The 16190-nt window shown below is 41.6% G+C and overlaps 1 protein-coding gene and 1 pseudogene across 7 annotated transcripts in view; one reads left to right on the forward strand and one right to left on the reverse strand.

Annotated features, from left to right (window-relative positions):
* The first annotated feature begins 6193 nt into the window (after window positions 1-6193).
* The window catches only part of STYK1 (serine/threonine/tyrosine kinase 1), a 44144-nt gene continuing 34147 nt past the window's right edge, over window positions 6194-16190 (forward strand). For 2 of the 7 annotated variants that reach the window (XM_036302150.1, XM_036302148.1), the window contains exons 1-2: window positions 6916-7810; window positions 8550-8607. The gene's annotated coding sequence lies outside the window, so the exon portion shown is untranslated. Of the gene's footprint in view, window positions 6543-6912; window positions 8608-16190 lie in introns of those variants that run through there. The other 5 variants (XM_036302144.1, XM_036302145.1, XM_036302149.1 and 2 more) reach the window with 5 other exon arrangements.
* On the reverse strand, window positions 13858-14157 carry LOC118652162 (annotated as a pseudogene).

Raw genomic sequence — 16190 nt, forward strand, 5'->3', positions numbered from 1 at the left:
TTTTCCTGTCTCAGCGTATGTTTTGTCTTTTCCCCCCACTTAATTCATTTGACTTAATAGTAAGCTCAAAACCAAACGTAAAGGTGCACTCGTGCTATTTAATAAATGTAGGCATATGCGTTTGAGATGGTGGTAGATGCATTTGGAATGTGCGTCTGGGAATGAAAAGTGGTGTCTGAGTTCAGCACTTAGGCATCCTTTTGTTTTTCTGGTCCTCTGTATCTCTTGAGTAATCTTCACTGAGGTGAGTGGATGGCATGCAGGTTAAACTGCTTCCTTTAGATTGATGGAAGAGTTAGTTCTGACATCCTTCAGCTTCTAGCCTGAGGTTGTATTGTATGTTTATATGTGTATCTTTCAGAAAGAGGAACGGAGGCTCTTTGCCACCACATTAGAAATTTCTTCCCCCAGAGGGTAGATGGTACCTCCAAGTTGAGAAACCAAGGCATATATCAGTGCTGTGTAGATAATGTCTCAGACCCACTGCACCTTCAAATTACTTGTACTTATCTCAGTACATATTGAGCCTAGGGTTATGCCAGGCACCATTTAGTGGCTAGGAGGGAAAAAATGAACAAAAGATTCTAGTTGCAATGAACTTACTATATTTTAGTGAGTGATATAGAGAAAAAGCAAATATGTAAACAAATGTGTAATGTCAAATGACAAATGTTGTAAGGGAAAAATCAAAAGTAAAGGGATAGAAATTGGCATAATTTCAGGAAGTATGTTTAACTAGAGGGAGAGGGGTCTTTTCTAAACAATAATAGAATATATACACGGAAGATCAATAACCACTTGAATATCTTGAGAGAAGAGCATTCTGGGTGGGGAGGGGGCATTTAGGGGGGAGGGTAACTCTGAGGGACCATATGGGCCTGTTGAAAAAACAGCCAGCAGGAGAAAGTGGATTGCTCAAGAGTATTGCCTTGCAAGCTTAAAAAGAAATCAAAATTGGTAATATGTACAAGGCAAAAATATTCAAAGGTATAAAAAATACTTCATAGAAAAGTCTTCAATTTCAGTCCTGATTCCCTCAAGGCAACCAATTAGCGTGTGCGTGTGCGTGTGCGTGTGCGTGTGTGTGTGTGTGTGTGTGTGTGTTTAAATACTTCTGTTTCAGATACTATGGGAATGTGGCAAAAGATTGGTAAACATTCAAAAACTGACCCAAATTCAGGGAGAGGGAAGAGGTTTTAACTGAGGTGACCCTAACCATTTAATAATCATTAGAAATAACTTTTTAAAATTCTGTGGATCTCTGCACTCCAACTGGTCCTTGTTTAAATGTCTTAACAATGTGCCATATACTGTACTTTTGGCACTGAGTTTTGTTTTCACCCAATATTTTTACTGCTTTTCTATTAATGTGTGTAGCATGCATTCATCATTGTACTGGCTATATACCATTTAATTACAGCTTTCTATAATTTTTTTCTCTTACTCTTGGATATTGAGGGCTTTTTAAATTGCAGTTATAAACACTTTATCTCATGTAATTCCAAGACCTTTGCTTCTAAATACCATCTGCTTCAGGGTTACAGCTATTTCTACAGAAAAAAAATAACGCACAGTTGGGCATAATAGTCTTGGCTTAGGTCGTTGACATGAGTACAAACTGAAACACGTTGAAAATACACAAGAAATCACATGATCTCACTTATTTGTAGAATCTGATGAACAAAATGAATTGCCCAACAAAATAAGACCTGAAGCAGGGAGGCATGGAACAGACTGACATACCTCAATGTGGGGTTGGGGTGGGTGGACGAGAAGAGATAAACCAAAGAACTTATACTTACATGCATAGCCCATGGACCTGGGTAATTGGGTAGTAAAGACCTGGAGGAATGGGTAGGGGCTGTGAGCAGGGTGGGTAAAGGGGGAAAATGGGAGATAACAGTAATACTATCAACAATAAAAATACACAAGAAAGAAGACAATTGGATATGATTTGAGGATGGGTGTGAAATAAGTTCTTTCACAGCAGGGGATCAGGGACTTGAACTGTTTACCAAGAGACACAGGCTACTTGGGTGATAGCATAGCCAGAGATGAGCTAGAAGACTGGCATACCATGGTCACACATTAGCTGTGATTGATATTTGAAGCTCATGAATTTTGCATATGTGTTGGAACAGCGCCTATTCAGAAAGTAGCCATGTACCACTGAAATATTTGCCTATTATTTGCCATGAATGATCTGGGAGCTTTCATATCACAAATACCTCAGCCAGATCAGTATCATAGGGGCTCCAGTGTTGAATGCATAGAGGCAATTTTTGAAAGTACTATTGCTCCATATGGAGTGTGAAAATGTATTTATAAAGGCTAATACTTTGAGATTTGAAGTAATGAAGTTCTTTAAGGCTTAGAGTTGACACAGATTAAAGCTTCTGGGAGCTAATAGTACTTGGTTTCAACTGAAAAGAGGAAAAATCTAGACTCCAGAGGGGTGATTTTTGCATATCCTATCTAATAATAGAGAAACAATGGTAATTAACCATAACTTTGCTACCCTTCCCATTGGCTAATCAGTGAGATACGCAAATTAACTGCCAACCAAGATGGAGGCCAGCAGCCAGGCAAGCTGAAGAGAACAGGAGGCTTGCTTGCTCCAGTGATAGAGGAAGTCAAGGTTCCCCGCCGGCCTCTGAGCTTGCACTCTAAGCAACTATGTTGCAGTTATAGAAGTTAAACAAGCTCCAGAGACCTGCTTTCAGTCATCAGAGCTGGAGTGAGCAGGACCACAACAGTGTTACAATTATAGAACCCAAACAAACCCAGATACCTGCTTTCAGCAGCCGAGGTCTCAGAGCTGGAGCCGAGCCTCAGAGCTAAAGCCGGCTCTCAGCTCCAGTGACAGCCATAGAAGGTAAATAAGTCCCAGAATAAAAGAAAAAAGGAGAGATTGGGAGCTTCAGTCACCCGCCAGCCTGAAAACGGCCCTCAGCCCCTCACCCAGACTGGCCAGGCACCCCAGTGGGGACCCCCACCCTGAAGGGGGTGTGACCAGCTGCAAACAGCCATCAGCCCCTCACCCAGGCTGGCCAGGCACCCAAGCAGGACCCTTACCCTGATCCAGGACACGCTTCAGGGCAAACAGCCGGCCCCCACCCGTGCACCAGGCCTCTATCCTATATAGTAAAAGGGTACTATGCAAACTGAACCTAACAGCAGAAAGACTGGGAATGACTGGTCACTATGACACACACTGACCACCAGGGGGCAGACGCTCAATGCAGAAGCTGCCCTCTGGTGGTCATTGTGCTCCCACATTTTCTACTTAGTATGAGGAAAATTTTTGACAATGCAATGAGCTATTTGGTAGCAGGTCCTCAGCACTGATAAGGTTGAAACAGAGCTGGACTACCTGCCAGAGATGTTCTGCTGTGGTAAATGGCTCGGGGAGGCAAGAATTTGGACCAGATGAGTTTGTGTGTGTTCAAGGATTAGAGAATCCTGGGATGTGAAAATTGACAAGGATTTGGGGCTAATTTACTCCAACCTCTTCATTTTACAAGTGAGAAAACTTGTGGCCCAGAAAGGTCAACCTGTCCATGTTGATATAAGCTATGGAAACTAGCTGTAGGCCAATAATCTCTAAATTACACTGAAGGATTCTGAGAATCTTAGGGAAGCGGGGGAAAATGGAAGAAGAAATGAGTGGAGCATATGGTTGGCATAATGTCCCGAAATGTGACATTTTTTTATAATAATTTTGTATTGTTTAGGTCACCAAGTTTGTAGTAATTTGTTTCATCAGCAACAGAAAACCAATACACAATGTAAAAAAGGAACAAGTATACATGGAAAGTTGTATACCTATAATCAACAATCCCTAGGACACACCAAGCTGGGGTAAACATGAGGGCTTACTGAGAGTGATAGTCCATGTTCTCTTGTGTTTGCCTTTAGTTGGTTGCAGAACCTCTGGTTTATCTTAAAAACCCTTTTCTCAACTGTCCCTGGGGGTCCTCAAGGTCGTGGAATGCCTCATAAATTTCACCCACTCAAATCCCACCTACAATAGAGTCCACCATTTTCCTGCTCTGACTTAGATCCCCTCTGTTGCTGTCTACTGTTCTCTCAGTGCCTTAGAAGTCCCATACAGGTGCCGGGCATTGCTGCTGACTCTACTTACAGCTTCCATCATGGTCGCTCAGTTTCCTTGTGCAGGAAGCCTTGCAGGTAGGCCCCAGCACCTTGTGGAGCCCCTGTTGCCTACCTATAGTGAAGCTGAGCCATGTTTTCAGGTAAAGTTGGAAGAATCTGTCTCCCTCCCTTGTGTGTCAAATTCCTTTGGAACAGTTCCAAAGCAATGCTAACCAAGGTCTAATGTAATTTGTTTTGTTGGTTTATTGTTTTGTGTGTGTGTGTGTTTTTATGTGTGTGTGTGAAATAACTCTATCAATTATACTTACAGTTTTGTTTCCCTAGGACTCAATTGTAAATCATGAGGTCTTGGCCAAAGGAATTTAAGATACAGACATAATGCTGAACACCAAGCTATTCTTGTTATTAAGCAAAGCTTTCATGCTCTATTTTTCTTTATAATGAACTAGAGGCCCAGTGCATGAAATTTGTGCACTTGGGGGGAGTCCCTCAGCCTGGCCTGTGCCTTCTCGCAGTCTGGGAACCCTAGGGGGATGTCTGACTGATGGCTTAGTGGGCCTAAGCATTGCCCTTAGCATTGCCATGGAGGTGGGAGAGGCTCGTACCACTGCCGCTGTGCTCGTCAGCCGTGAGCCTGGCTTCTGGCTGAGCAGCGCTCTCCCTGTGGGAGCACACTGACCACCAGGGGGCAGCTCCTGCATTGAGTGTCTGCCCCCTGGTGGTCAGTGCGATCATAGTGACCCGGTCATTCCACCATTCGGTCATTTGTATATTAGCCTTTTATTAGGTAGGATGATTTCCCAGGGATTTCTACATGCCCCATATAAATAGGTTTCGGGACTATCCACCTCACCAGACTTCGAGCAGAATTGTACAAGAGAGAATACACTAAATAACGTGACTAAATGGCTGTTAGGAGATTAGAGGAAAACAGGATCTAGTAAAGGTTCATGTGGAGGAAACTGTAGAATGAAGAGGTTCCCCAGTGTAAATCTCAGTATGACTTCCTACTGTTCAGTACTTAACGTGAGCAGAGCAGAGAACAAGCACTTTTAAATGCTTATTGAATTAATACTGAGGCAGAAATAACCACTGACAGGATGGTGGAACTGAAGCATTGCTGAAAATGAGTTAGAGGTAATAATTGAAATTATAAGGTAATGAACACTTGGAGAGAAAAGAGACAACAGATTTCTAACCACCTTATTCATTAGTATAATGTGTGGGACCTCCTGTTTATGTCTTCTGTTGAACTAGCACTGCATTTAGTACGTACTTAGGTGTTTCTGTGTCTTGCTATTTCCAGGGTTTTCTCTATTTCAGAAATTTAAAAATTCATCATTTGTTTGAATTGCCCAATAACATTTAGGGAGTAAGAAAATTTTTGCCTGTCCCTCTTTGTTAAATATGTATATTTTTAAAAGTCCTTATGTCTTAGAGGTTATAACTTCTATCATTATAATGGCTCCTTGACAATATCAAGATTTTTGAATATTTTGTGTATCAGAATGGCTATCTAGCAATATGCTAGGGCACTGTGGGAATTACAAAAATGAGTAAGCCACAATCTCTGCCCTCAAGATTAGGGTCCTTGGGGAAGTAGAGTGGGAGATTACATAATATAGAGCTTCTACCAGTTCATCTGGCTTTTATTAATCAATTATGACATAAACGATGGGAAGAACAATTGACCGATGAGACTTCATCCTTTAAAAAAAATTGAGGTAAAATTTATGTAACAGAAAATTAACCAATAACCATTTTAATTGTACAAGTCAATGACAATTAGAACAGTTCATCCCGTTTTAAAAGAGCTCTAACGGAAATAAATATTTTGATAGGGAAGACTAGAGCACTGAAGTATCTGAGTCTCTACATACTCCCCATTACGGTGTACCCTAACCCTTTCCCTTCTAGTGGATGCCCCTTTCTGCTTGGTATGCTATCAATGCTGAATCAAGTTACCAATGACCTGTATTTCTTAAATTGAACTTGTTTTAGGTGTTAATATCTAACTTGGAATTCCTTCTTTTTTTTTTTTTTTTTTTTTTTTTTTTTTTTTTTTTTTTTTTTTTTTTGGTGTTTCCTGTGATTGTAAATTCTATGTGGGCAGGTAACGTAACTACCTTGCTCACCTCTGCATTCCCTGGCATGGAGAGTATTTCAAAAGCATATGTTAATAACGAGTTACCTAACTGTGGGATTTTTATTTCCACTTATTCCTCGATTCCCTCCTGCCATAGCAGTGGTCAGACTATTTGGTACACCCAGCAACAACTCGGTTGCGATTGTCCCCGATGGGATTAATCAAGCTGAACCTCAAATCCTGACTATTTTCAGCACCAACGAAGGCAGCTGCGTTGGGGGCGGACCTGAGGTGGCACTGTTGCGCTTCATCAGGATTGAGCAGTTTCACGCGGAAGGAGGTTTGCTTTTATACCTATCAATCAATCACTCGGGAAGGAAATGAGTATGGAGGTCAGCAACAAGGCCAGCTTTCACAGTTTCAGCAGAGGTTTCCCGCAGGCTAGTGTGTGGTGAGCCCCAGAAACCTCAGTGCCCACAGACTTCCCTTGTGGGAAGCCCGCCCAAACTCCATCCTTCGCCGGCAGCCACGCCCCACAGGGAAGGAGGGACTGAAAAGCATTTCCTTGAGGCTGGCACACCTTGCCCTACCCAAACCGGTCAATTTTTTTCTTTCTTTCTTCCTGGCCGGGCCAGTTCATCTGAAACCAGAGTGACCGAAGGAGGGACACGGTAGAGAATAGGGGCTTGGGGGTACAAGGGTGCGGGGTGGAGGAAGCAGTGATGCAGGTAGGGGTGGACTTTGGCATTCGGAAAGAAAAAGAGGGAGGAGGCCAGAGTGGGATGGTTGTGAGCGGCTGCATTGCATGTGAGCAAACAATAATCACCAGGTGAATGAATCTGTATTTCTTTGGAACAAGCATCTTGCGGGCTTTGCTTTCAATGCTTTTATGACAAGAGACTAAACTTGCCTTAGCGATTTTGGCAAAGAGCAGCAGCAGCCAGAAAGCCCAGTGATGAGGGGCCTCGGTGTATTCCTGGAGAGGGGGAGTCAGAGAGGGGAGGTAGAGAGAAGCAGGGGACAGGAATTACTTGTCACAAGACTATATAGTCACGCATGTGTGGCCTTGGGCAAACCGCTCTCAGCTTCAGCTTTCTCATCTGTAAAGTAGGGTCATTGTGATGATGACTGTGAGATAATACCTGTGCAGTGTGATAGGCTGTTCCCTGTTGACTGAACTGTTTTCTCTTCATCCGTCTTCTCTTTCTCTATCTCTTTCCTTTTTCATCATCAGCCCTTCAATCTCAGCCCCATTTTGTCTCCTTTAATTTCTGTGATTGTGGCCTCTTTCTGCTGCGAGTCCTTTCCCCATCAGAGTTTCTCCTATATTTCAGCCCAAGCTTCCTTCCCACTACTTAGTGAGAGCCATCAGGGGTTGTGGAAATAAAGCTACAGTAACGTGGAGCACACCGACCCTGAACTGCAGCTGGAAACGGCTCTGTGCTGTCCCCCTCAGTCACCCTCCTCGGTACAGCAGGCGCTCCACTCACTGCCCGCGAGGGGCCATCCATCTCTTTCAAAGAGACCTGACAAAGTATTGGCTTCAGTGAGCATCATAGACTCCGTTGAGCGGCTTGAACAATGGAAATTTATCTCACAGTTCTGGAGGTGAGAAGCCCTTGATCAAGGTTTTGTCAGGGTTGTGAGGGAAGGATCTGCCTCAGGCCTCTTTCTTTAGTTTGTTGATGACTATTTTTATGTTCAGCTGGTATGCGTCTATCTTCGTATTTCTCCCCCTTTTCAAGGACACCAGTCATATTAGATGAAGGCCCACCCTGATGAAGTAGTTATGATGACCTCCATTATCTCCCAATGAACAACAAGGTCACATTCAGAGGTACTGGAAGCTAGGACTTCCAACATAGGAATTTTGGGTCAGCACGTTTCAACCCATAACAATGCCTAGTTCTCTAATTATGCACATGCTGAAAGTCAGTTGAGCATCACATCTATTTGAGTTTTCTTCTGCAGAAACTTGGTTTTCCCACCTTTTGCAACTCTTCCCAACCAGCTCCTGCAAGTATGTGCTCCAAACGCCTACCGGGAGTTACATGATTCTGCAGCTCTGTTTTGTTCTAACTTGAGTGAGCTATTTTCCTGTTCTTGCGTTAACAAATTACCACAAACGTGATGGCTTCCAACAACATGGATTTTGTCTTACATTTCTGGAGGTCGGAAGTCTGAGAGGGGTAGGCAGGTCTGTGTTCCTTCTGTAGGCTGGAGGGAAGAATCTGAAGCTGCCTGCATTCCTTGGTTCATGACTCCCTTCCTCCATCTTCAAGCCACATCAAGTCTTTCTCACATCCCTACGCTGACACCAACACTTCTGCCTTCTTCCACATTTCAGGATCCTTGTGGTGACATTGGACTCAATGGGGAATCCAAGATAACCTTCCTATTTTAAGGTCAGTTCATGAATCCATCTGCAATCTTAATTTCCCGGTGCTAGTTTAACACTATTAAAAACTAACGGATTCACAGTTCTGAAGATTTGGACATCTTTGGGGGCCATTATCTGCCTGCCACACTGAGCTGTCAATGCCTAGGTTTTCTTTGTTGGGTTTATTGTTCTGTTTTCACTCTGAAGAGTCACTATTTTGCTTGCTATGTGTAGTAAAAAACTTTATATTCCTTTTATAGAGAAAAATAGCATCCTGCCTAATGGTAGAACTAAAAATGTTTCCCCACTGAGCAGAAACCTGGGTACCATGATCTTCCCATGTAACACTTCAAAATTACTCCCCAACCCCACTTGTACTTTTAGTAATACCTAATGAATTTGTTTACATTATTTTCTGATAAAATTTATGTTATTTTTTATTTATTTAATTTTTTGAGGACAGCTAAACAGTTTAAGCTGAAATATTGAGGAAGAAAAATCTAAAGATTAGAACAGTAAAATTCTTTTTTTCCTAACTTCTTTTTTTCTTTATTGATTAAGGCATTACATATATGTCCTTATCCCCCTGTTGCCCCCCCCCTTAATGCCCTCATCCTTACCCCCTGTTGTCTGTGTCCATTGGTTATACTTATATGCATGCATACAAGTCCTTTGGTTGATCTCTCCCCCTTACCCCCACCCGGAGGTTTGAGCATCTGATCGATGTTTCTCTGTCTCTGGATCTATTTTTGTTCATCAGTTTATGTTGTCCATTATAATCCACAAATGAGTGAGATCATGTGATATTTGTCTTTCTCTGACTGACTTATTTCGCTTAGCATAATGCTCTCCAGCTCCATCTATGCTGTTGCAAATGGTTATTTTAGATCCAATGCTATTTTTATAGGTGAATTTAGTGATTTATTTATTGAACAAGCATATTAATATTTTTAAAAATATGTTTTTATTGATTTCAGAGAGATAAGGAGAGGGAGAGAGATAGAAACATCAATGATGAAAGAAAATCATTGATTGGCTGTCTCCTACATGCCCCCTACTGGGGATCGAGCCCTGACCAGGAATCCAACCATGACCTCCTGGTTCATAGGTTGATTGCTCAACCACTGAGGCACACAGGCCAGGTAAGCGTATGAATCTTGATATGTGCCTGACACTAGTCACCCTAGGTGCTAGGGGATATAGCAATGAGTAAAGAGTACAGTGATGAAGAAAATAGCCTAAGTCCCTAAATTCTTTCTTTTTTTATGTTCCTAAATTCCTGTTGTCATGAAGGTTTCATGGTTTTTCTTCTAACTCTGTCACTTCATTTTGTTTTCCCTACCAACCTAGTTTGAGTGGTTTAGTTTCCAAAATGCCATGACTTTAGATGTGGCTATTGCTCTGTGCCTACTTCTTGGCTCTGCTCATAAAGGACCTAAAGAAGCTGACTGGGCCCTTAAGGAAATTACTGTCTGGTTGGGAAGAAACAGATAATAAAAGTCAAACTAATTAAGTGCAGATTAAATAGGCTGGGTATTCAATGATTACACTAGCATATCATTTCTTGGACAAAGTTCCTAACCGGGGAAAATGAAAGTTGAAGGGAATGAATGTACACAAAGAAAAAGCAGCTAATTGCACAGACATCAGTGTAGCGTGGAAAGAGTCCTGTCTTGAGTCCAAGGGCCCGCATTCTGTTTTAAGCTCTGACTCTCTTTTTGTGAGCACAGAACAAGGCACTTACCTCAGTGTTCTGAGTTTTTTTTTTAAAAAAATGTGTTTTTATTGATTTTAGAGAGGAAAAGAGGGAGGGAGGGAGGTGAGGAGGGAGGGAGGGAGGGAGGGAGAGAGACAGAGAGAGAGAGAGAAAGAAACATCAATGAGAGAGTAACATTGATTCTGTCCCCTATTGGGAATGAGCCCACTACCTGGGCATGTTCCCTGACCAGGAATTTAAGCAGTGACCTCTTGGTGCATGGCACGATGCTCAATCCACTAGTCATACCAGCTGGGCCTGAGTTATTTTATTCTTATTACTTTCTTCTCTTGGAAAATGAAGGGTTGATGTAGATTGGGAAATCTCAGGGGATTCTTTCAGGCTTAAGAAAGACACAAAATTCTTTTAATTTTTAACTTCTCATAATGTCTCTGAATTTCCTAACCAGAATAGTCGTGAGGAGATAGGTTAGAGTTTAATCACTTCTGCATATGGGAAGGAAAATGGGGTGGAGTGAAGGAGTTCCTATCCATCCCTTGACTCGAGCTTTTCCTGAATTTACTCTTACCCTCTTAACTCACTATCCATCTCCACTACTTTCCCTTCCTACAACTCCAGCTGAATTGGGCAGCGCAGATCCCAGCTTTATTATGCTGTGAATGCCACTCCCTAAGGCAGTGGTTCTCAACCTTCCTAATGCCGCGACCCTTTAATACAGTCCCTCATGTTGTGGTGACCCCCAACCATAAAGTTATTTTTGTTGCTACTTCATAACTGTCATTTTGCTACTGTTATGAGTTGTAATGTAAATATCTGATATGCAGGATGTATTTTCATTGTTACAAATTGAACATAAAGCATAGTGATTAATCACAAAAACAATATGTAATTATATATGTGTTTTCCAATGGTCTTAGGTGACCCCTGTGAAAGGGTCATTCGACCCCCAAAGGGGTCTCGACCCACAGGTTGGCAACCCACAGGTTGAGAACTGCTGCCCTAAGGGTTAGTCTTCAGGCAACAGAATGATTTCCTGATGTTTCCACTTTCTATAGCCCTCAGCTACATCTCAGCTTCTAAGCATTGTCTGCCTTTCAACTCAACCTGTTTTCTCATGTATAATAATAAGCCTTCTAGACACTGCAGTAGCAAGGTATATGGACAGCCAATTGCTAACAATGCCATGGTCAAAGCAACTTGAAGATAATGATTGCTTTTTTTTTTTAAATCCTCATCCAAGGATATTTTTCCATTGATTTTTAGAATCAATTGGTTGCCTCCTGCACAAGCCCTGACCAGGACCTGGGCCAGAGAGGAGCCTGCAAACGAGGTATGTGCCCTTGACTGGAATCGAACCGGGGACCCTTCGGGTCAGCAGGTCGACACTCTATCTACTGAGCTAAACCAGCTATGGTATGATTGCATTTTTCAGTCCTTCTCTTTCATACTTTTGCGGACTAAATTACTGGCAAGAATTATAAATGAAAAGGAAACCCATTTTAATGTTTCATTCTACAGCAGTTAACATGTTATAGCCTCAGCTACAGTAAACAGGCCCATCTTTATATATTTAACAGTGATTCTTGAAGTTGTCTGGTAACAAAATACATAGAAATATGGTGCTATTTTTAGAACACTGATCTAAATGAGAATTATCATATGTATACACTAGTAATTGTAGGCTGTGTGAGAATTCTACTAAGAACAAATTGTAGCAGATGCTAAAGGTTAAGGGGAAACATATGTGTTTCAAAAGGTACATTGTGGCCACAAGAAAATCTCAATAATACACATATAATACTCAGAATTTAAGCCAGGTAGCTTTCTGGAGAAAGCTTCAAAATTATTAGTTTTTGTCTTATAATCAGTTGTTGAATGATTTAACCAGATATACTATATTATTAGGTAAATGCAGGGTATTATGTTGAGTGACTCCAGGAGATGTAATTTATGTTATATTCATATGCTAGCAACTGAATGATGAAAAATATTTGCCCAAGATGATAATTTGGACTTCAGAGAAGATGATCCTATGCACCTTTTATTCTGATAATAATCAGCTATGAGAACCAAATGTATGTTGAAGCCATGCCTAGAAGTGTGTGTCATTAGAATCAACTTCTTCAGAGTCCCTTTTAAGGCAGCTGGGCCTGGCGGGGCCCAGACAGGAAAGCTCCAGTTGATCCTTGTCTGAGTGCTCACTGATGCCCCTTCCACCGGCTCCAAATTAGTGCTGCCTCTGGCCAGTTAGAGGGAAGGACTTGCTTATCTGAATCTTGGAAGTCACAGTCTTGGCTTGTTTCAGGAAGGAGCGGGGCGGGGAGGGGATGAAGGGAATGCTGACAATCTATCTGGCCTGTCTGGTTTTCCCTCAGATTTATAAGCAGATGCAGCAAATCTAGTCAGTCTGATCTGAACCTGCCCTGCCTCCTACATCTGTGATTTCTCCGTCGGTCTCACTGACTGACCCCTTTAGTGTTCTTTGGGGATGATATCTGACTATGAGTCAAAATGAGTTCTGATGGAGGAAGAAGAATGAAGCAGAGTAGTTACTCGAATATTCTTAAAGCCCTGCAATGCCACCAGTGAATATACAACTGGAATGTATACTAGTAGTCTCTGGTCTTCAGCCTTGGAGGTATGTGGGGAAGATTTCCAGAGGCTAGTCCAGATGCATTTACAGCCCAAAGGCCTGGCAGGCAGAAGAAGCTATGAAAGTCTACGCACATGAGAAATTTCAAGAGCTAGGGTCTTCCTCCTTATCCTCACCCCCACAAAACTTAACTGAATAAAAAGAAATCAAATATCCAGTCAAATATCCTGAGTAATGGAAAATGATAGTGAAAGAGCATAAGATGGCCATTCAAGACACACAATACTAGTCTCAGCTTAGGTGCTAATTAGCTGTTGGAAGACACCTAAATTCTGTGGCTGTTTCCTCATCAGTAAGTTATGGAGGTTAGGTATTTTGGTTGCTTTCAAAGGGCTCTCTGGTTGTGCGCATTCAGAATTCTACGGAATCTGTGGAACACGCATTGCATTCCATAGTGTGCTTGCCAGGCAGAATAAGAAATGGAGCCAGGGTTGCTGTTTTTATTGCTTCTTTAGCAGGGAGATATGACTATAGTGGCACAGAAGATATAGCTACTTCATTTAGAGTGTGGGGAAAAAACTGATTTTTTCTGGAAGGCCACTAACTTTATTGATTTAAAAAACTTTATATGGACAGTGACTGTTTTGCCAAAAGAGAAGCCAAATGTCATTAAACAGACCAGAGGTGAGAGTGGGGGTGAGGGAAGGGGCCAGAAATCCACTCAGAAAAGCTGATTATTGGCCTGAAACTGGCAGAGGAAAGAGAAGGGAGATGCATGCAAGAGTGAGAATTCCAAAAAAGTTGAAATGATGAGGGGAGAGAACTCCCCCAAAGACCCGGAGGACATCGGTGGTGAGTAGACAGCAATCCTTTCCTTTGTAGAGGACAAGGGAGTAACCCCCACTCAGCTGCAAACTCTGAAGACTCAAGGCTGGGGTTTGGGATTGGGGGCTCCCCAGAGAGCATCACAAGAAGGTGTCACACCACTCTCGAAGGCACCCAAAGCAGTCCTGGGACTGCCTGGCATTGGGGCCACATGTGTCCTTTAGCCATTCCCAGAAGAGTTCTTCATCTTCTTTAGCACCAGAAACTGGCCAAGGACCACATAAGCCTTGTCAAAGCACCTTTCCTCCAGCTTCTTGCCCAGGACTTCACCAATCCCGGCCAGGCTCCCCACTGGCTTTTCCCCCATGGGCTCTGCCACGAAGTCTCCGTGCTTTTGGGAGGCTGTCATCTTGATCAGGATTAATTGGCAGTTCCAGCTCCCGTAATGGCTCCTCCAAAGAATGGCTTTTTGCCACTAAGTTGAACTTGCTGTCTTTGCATGCCTTCTTGGAGCCTAAGCAGTTTCCATAATACCAAGTGTCCTCAATTTCACTCCCTGTCTTTCATGTCCTCACCCATGTTCTACTCTTAAGATGAATGGATTCATAATCAGGAGGTCCCACATCTGATTAGATCTCTGATTTATTTTCCTGACCCAAGGCCAGTCACCTTTTCACTTAGATCTTAGTCTCACATGCAATATGAGGTTGTTAAAGCAGCCACAAATTATTCTGAAGTGGCTTTCTATTATAAATTTGAAGATACCAGTAGCTTTGAAGGCTAATTCAATTTTTGTGGGATTAAGAAAAAAGAAATGCAGGTGAACCAAATGTGATTTTATTTTATTTTTTCAAATGTAATTTTATAATGATCCATAAATCATCTCCTCTTCACCATCACCACTTTTATCTTTCTAAGTCTACTCTTCTTGGGCTGATATTAAAATTGATTATTTTTAATTCACTGAGTTAACATGGATTGAGAAACAGACACACTGACTTAAAAATGAAAGTATGAGCTTAGGTTATCTACAAACTGATTAGCAATAAAGATTTGATAATATCAGCAAGGCCACAGGTTGTGAGTTCATAGATATTCAGATCATGTGTGAGATAAATCACTCACAAAAAGAAGTTCAGTGAACCCTGGATAGATCTTTCTGTGCCAGCTGGAAATCCCCATATCTTCATACCTGAGTTACGGGGTTCAAAAATGATATTGGGGACTGCACCTTTATGGCTTTTATTTAAACCTCAATCAAACATATTTTGGGTACCCAGAGAGCCGTGCTCTCTGTAGGTTAGATATGTAGAAGCATTTATGTTGATAGGAATTTAGAGATGTGATACTTTGGATATTCTCTCTAGTTCCACCATTTCATGGCAACCTGAGACATGTAGACCAACTCAAGGCTATCGAAGAAAATAAACTAGGTCTGACAGTCAGAGCTACAAAACGTAGGGCTCTGTGTACTTAATCGGATATGAGAAGATCAGTGGTGGCCTATGTTATGCCGCGGTGCTAGACGAAGATGGCGTGTCTGGCCAGTAATTAGGAGGCATGTGCTGCCCAACCTGATCTAGAACTGATTTTCTTAGAGACAGGACAGACCTTGGTATCACCAAATTGCACACAAATTCTTTTTTAATCTTTAGAGGACATGGAACTGTAAATGTTATCATCAACAACAAATGAGACTTGTACACTTGAAACTGAAAACTATCATGGAAAGAAATTAAAGAAAATCTAAATAACTGGAAAGGCAATCTGTGTTCTTATGTAGAAAGACAATATTTGTAAGATGGCAGTACTCCCAGAATTTATATATATATAACTGCCAAAATTCCAGATGGATTTTTTTTCTGAAAAAGGTCAAGCTGATTATAACATTCACATAGGGAACAAAGGGATTTAGACTATCTAAAACAGTCTTCAAAAAGAGAACAAAGTTGGAAGACTCATACTGAACGATTTTAAAACTTACTGCAAGCTCAGTAATTAAGGCTGTGCTCTTGGCATAAGGATACACATATGGACCAACAGAATAGAATTGAGTCCTGAAATAAACCCATATGCCTATGGCTGTTTGATTTTTGAGAGGGTGCCAAAATAATTCATTAGGGGAAGAAGTGTCTTTTGACAAACTGCTAAAACAACTGGATATCCACATGCAAAAAATGATGGTGAATCCCTGCCTCACACCATATGCAGAACTTAACTCAAAATTGATCAAAGACCTATATCTATAAATTTCTTAAAAAAACATAGGTATAAATCTTCATGATTTAAGTTAAGCAAGTTTCTTAACTATGACACCAAAAGCACAAGCAACCCCCCAAAAATAGATAAATTGGACTTTATCAAAATTAGAAATTATTGTGCTTCAAAGGACACTATCAAAAGTAAAAAAAACCCAAAAAAAACAACAGCAACCCAAAACACACAAACAGACAAAATGGGAGGAAATATTGCA

The sequence above is a fragment of the Myotis myotis genome, unplaced genomic scaffold, assembly GCF_014108235.1.
Source record: "Myotis myotis isolate mMyoMyo1 unplaced genomic scaffold, mMyoMyo1.p scaffold_m19_p_3, whole genome shotgun sequence".
Taxonomy (NCBI): Eukaryota; Metazoa; Chordata; class Mammalia; order Chiroptera; family Vespertilionidae; genus Myotis; species Myotis myotis.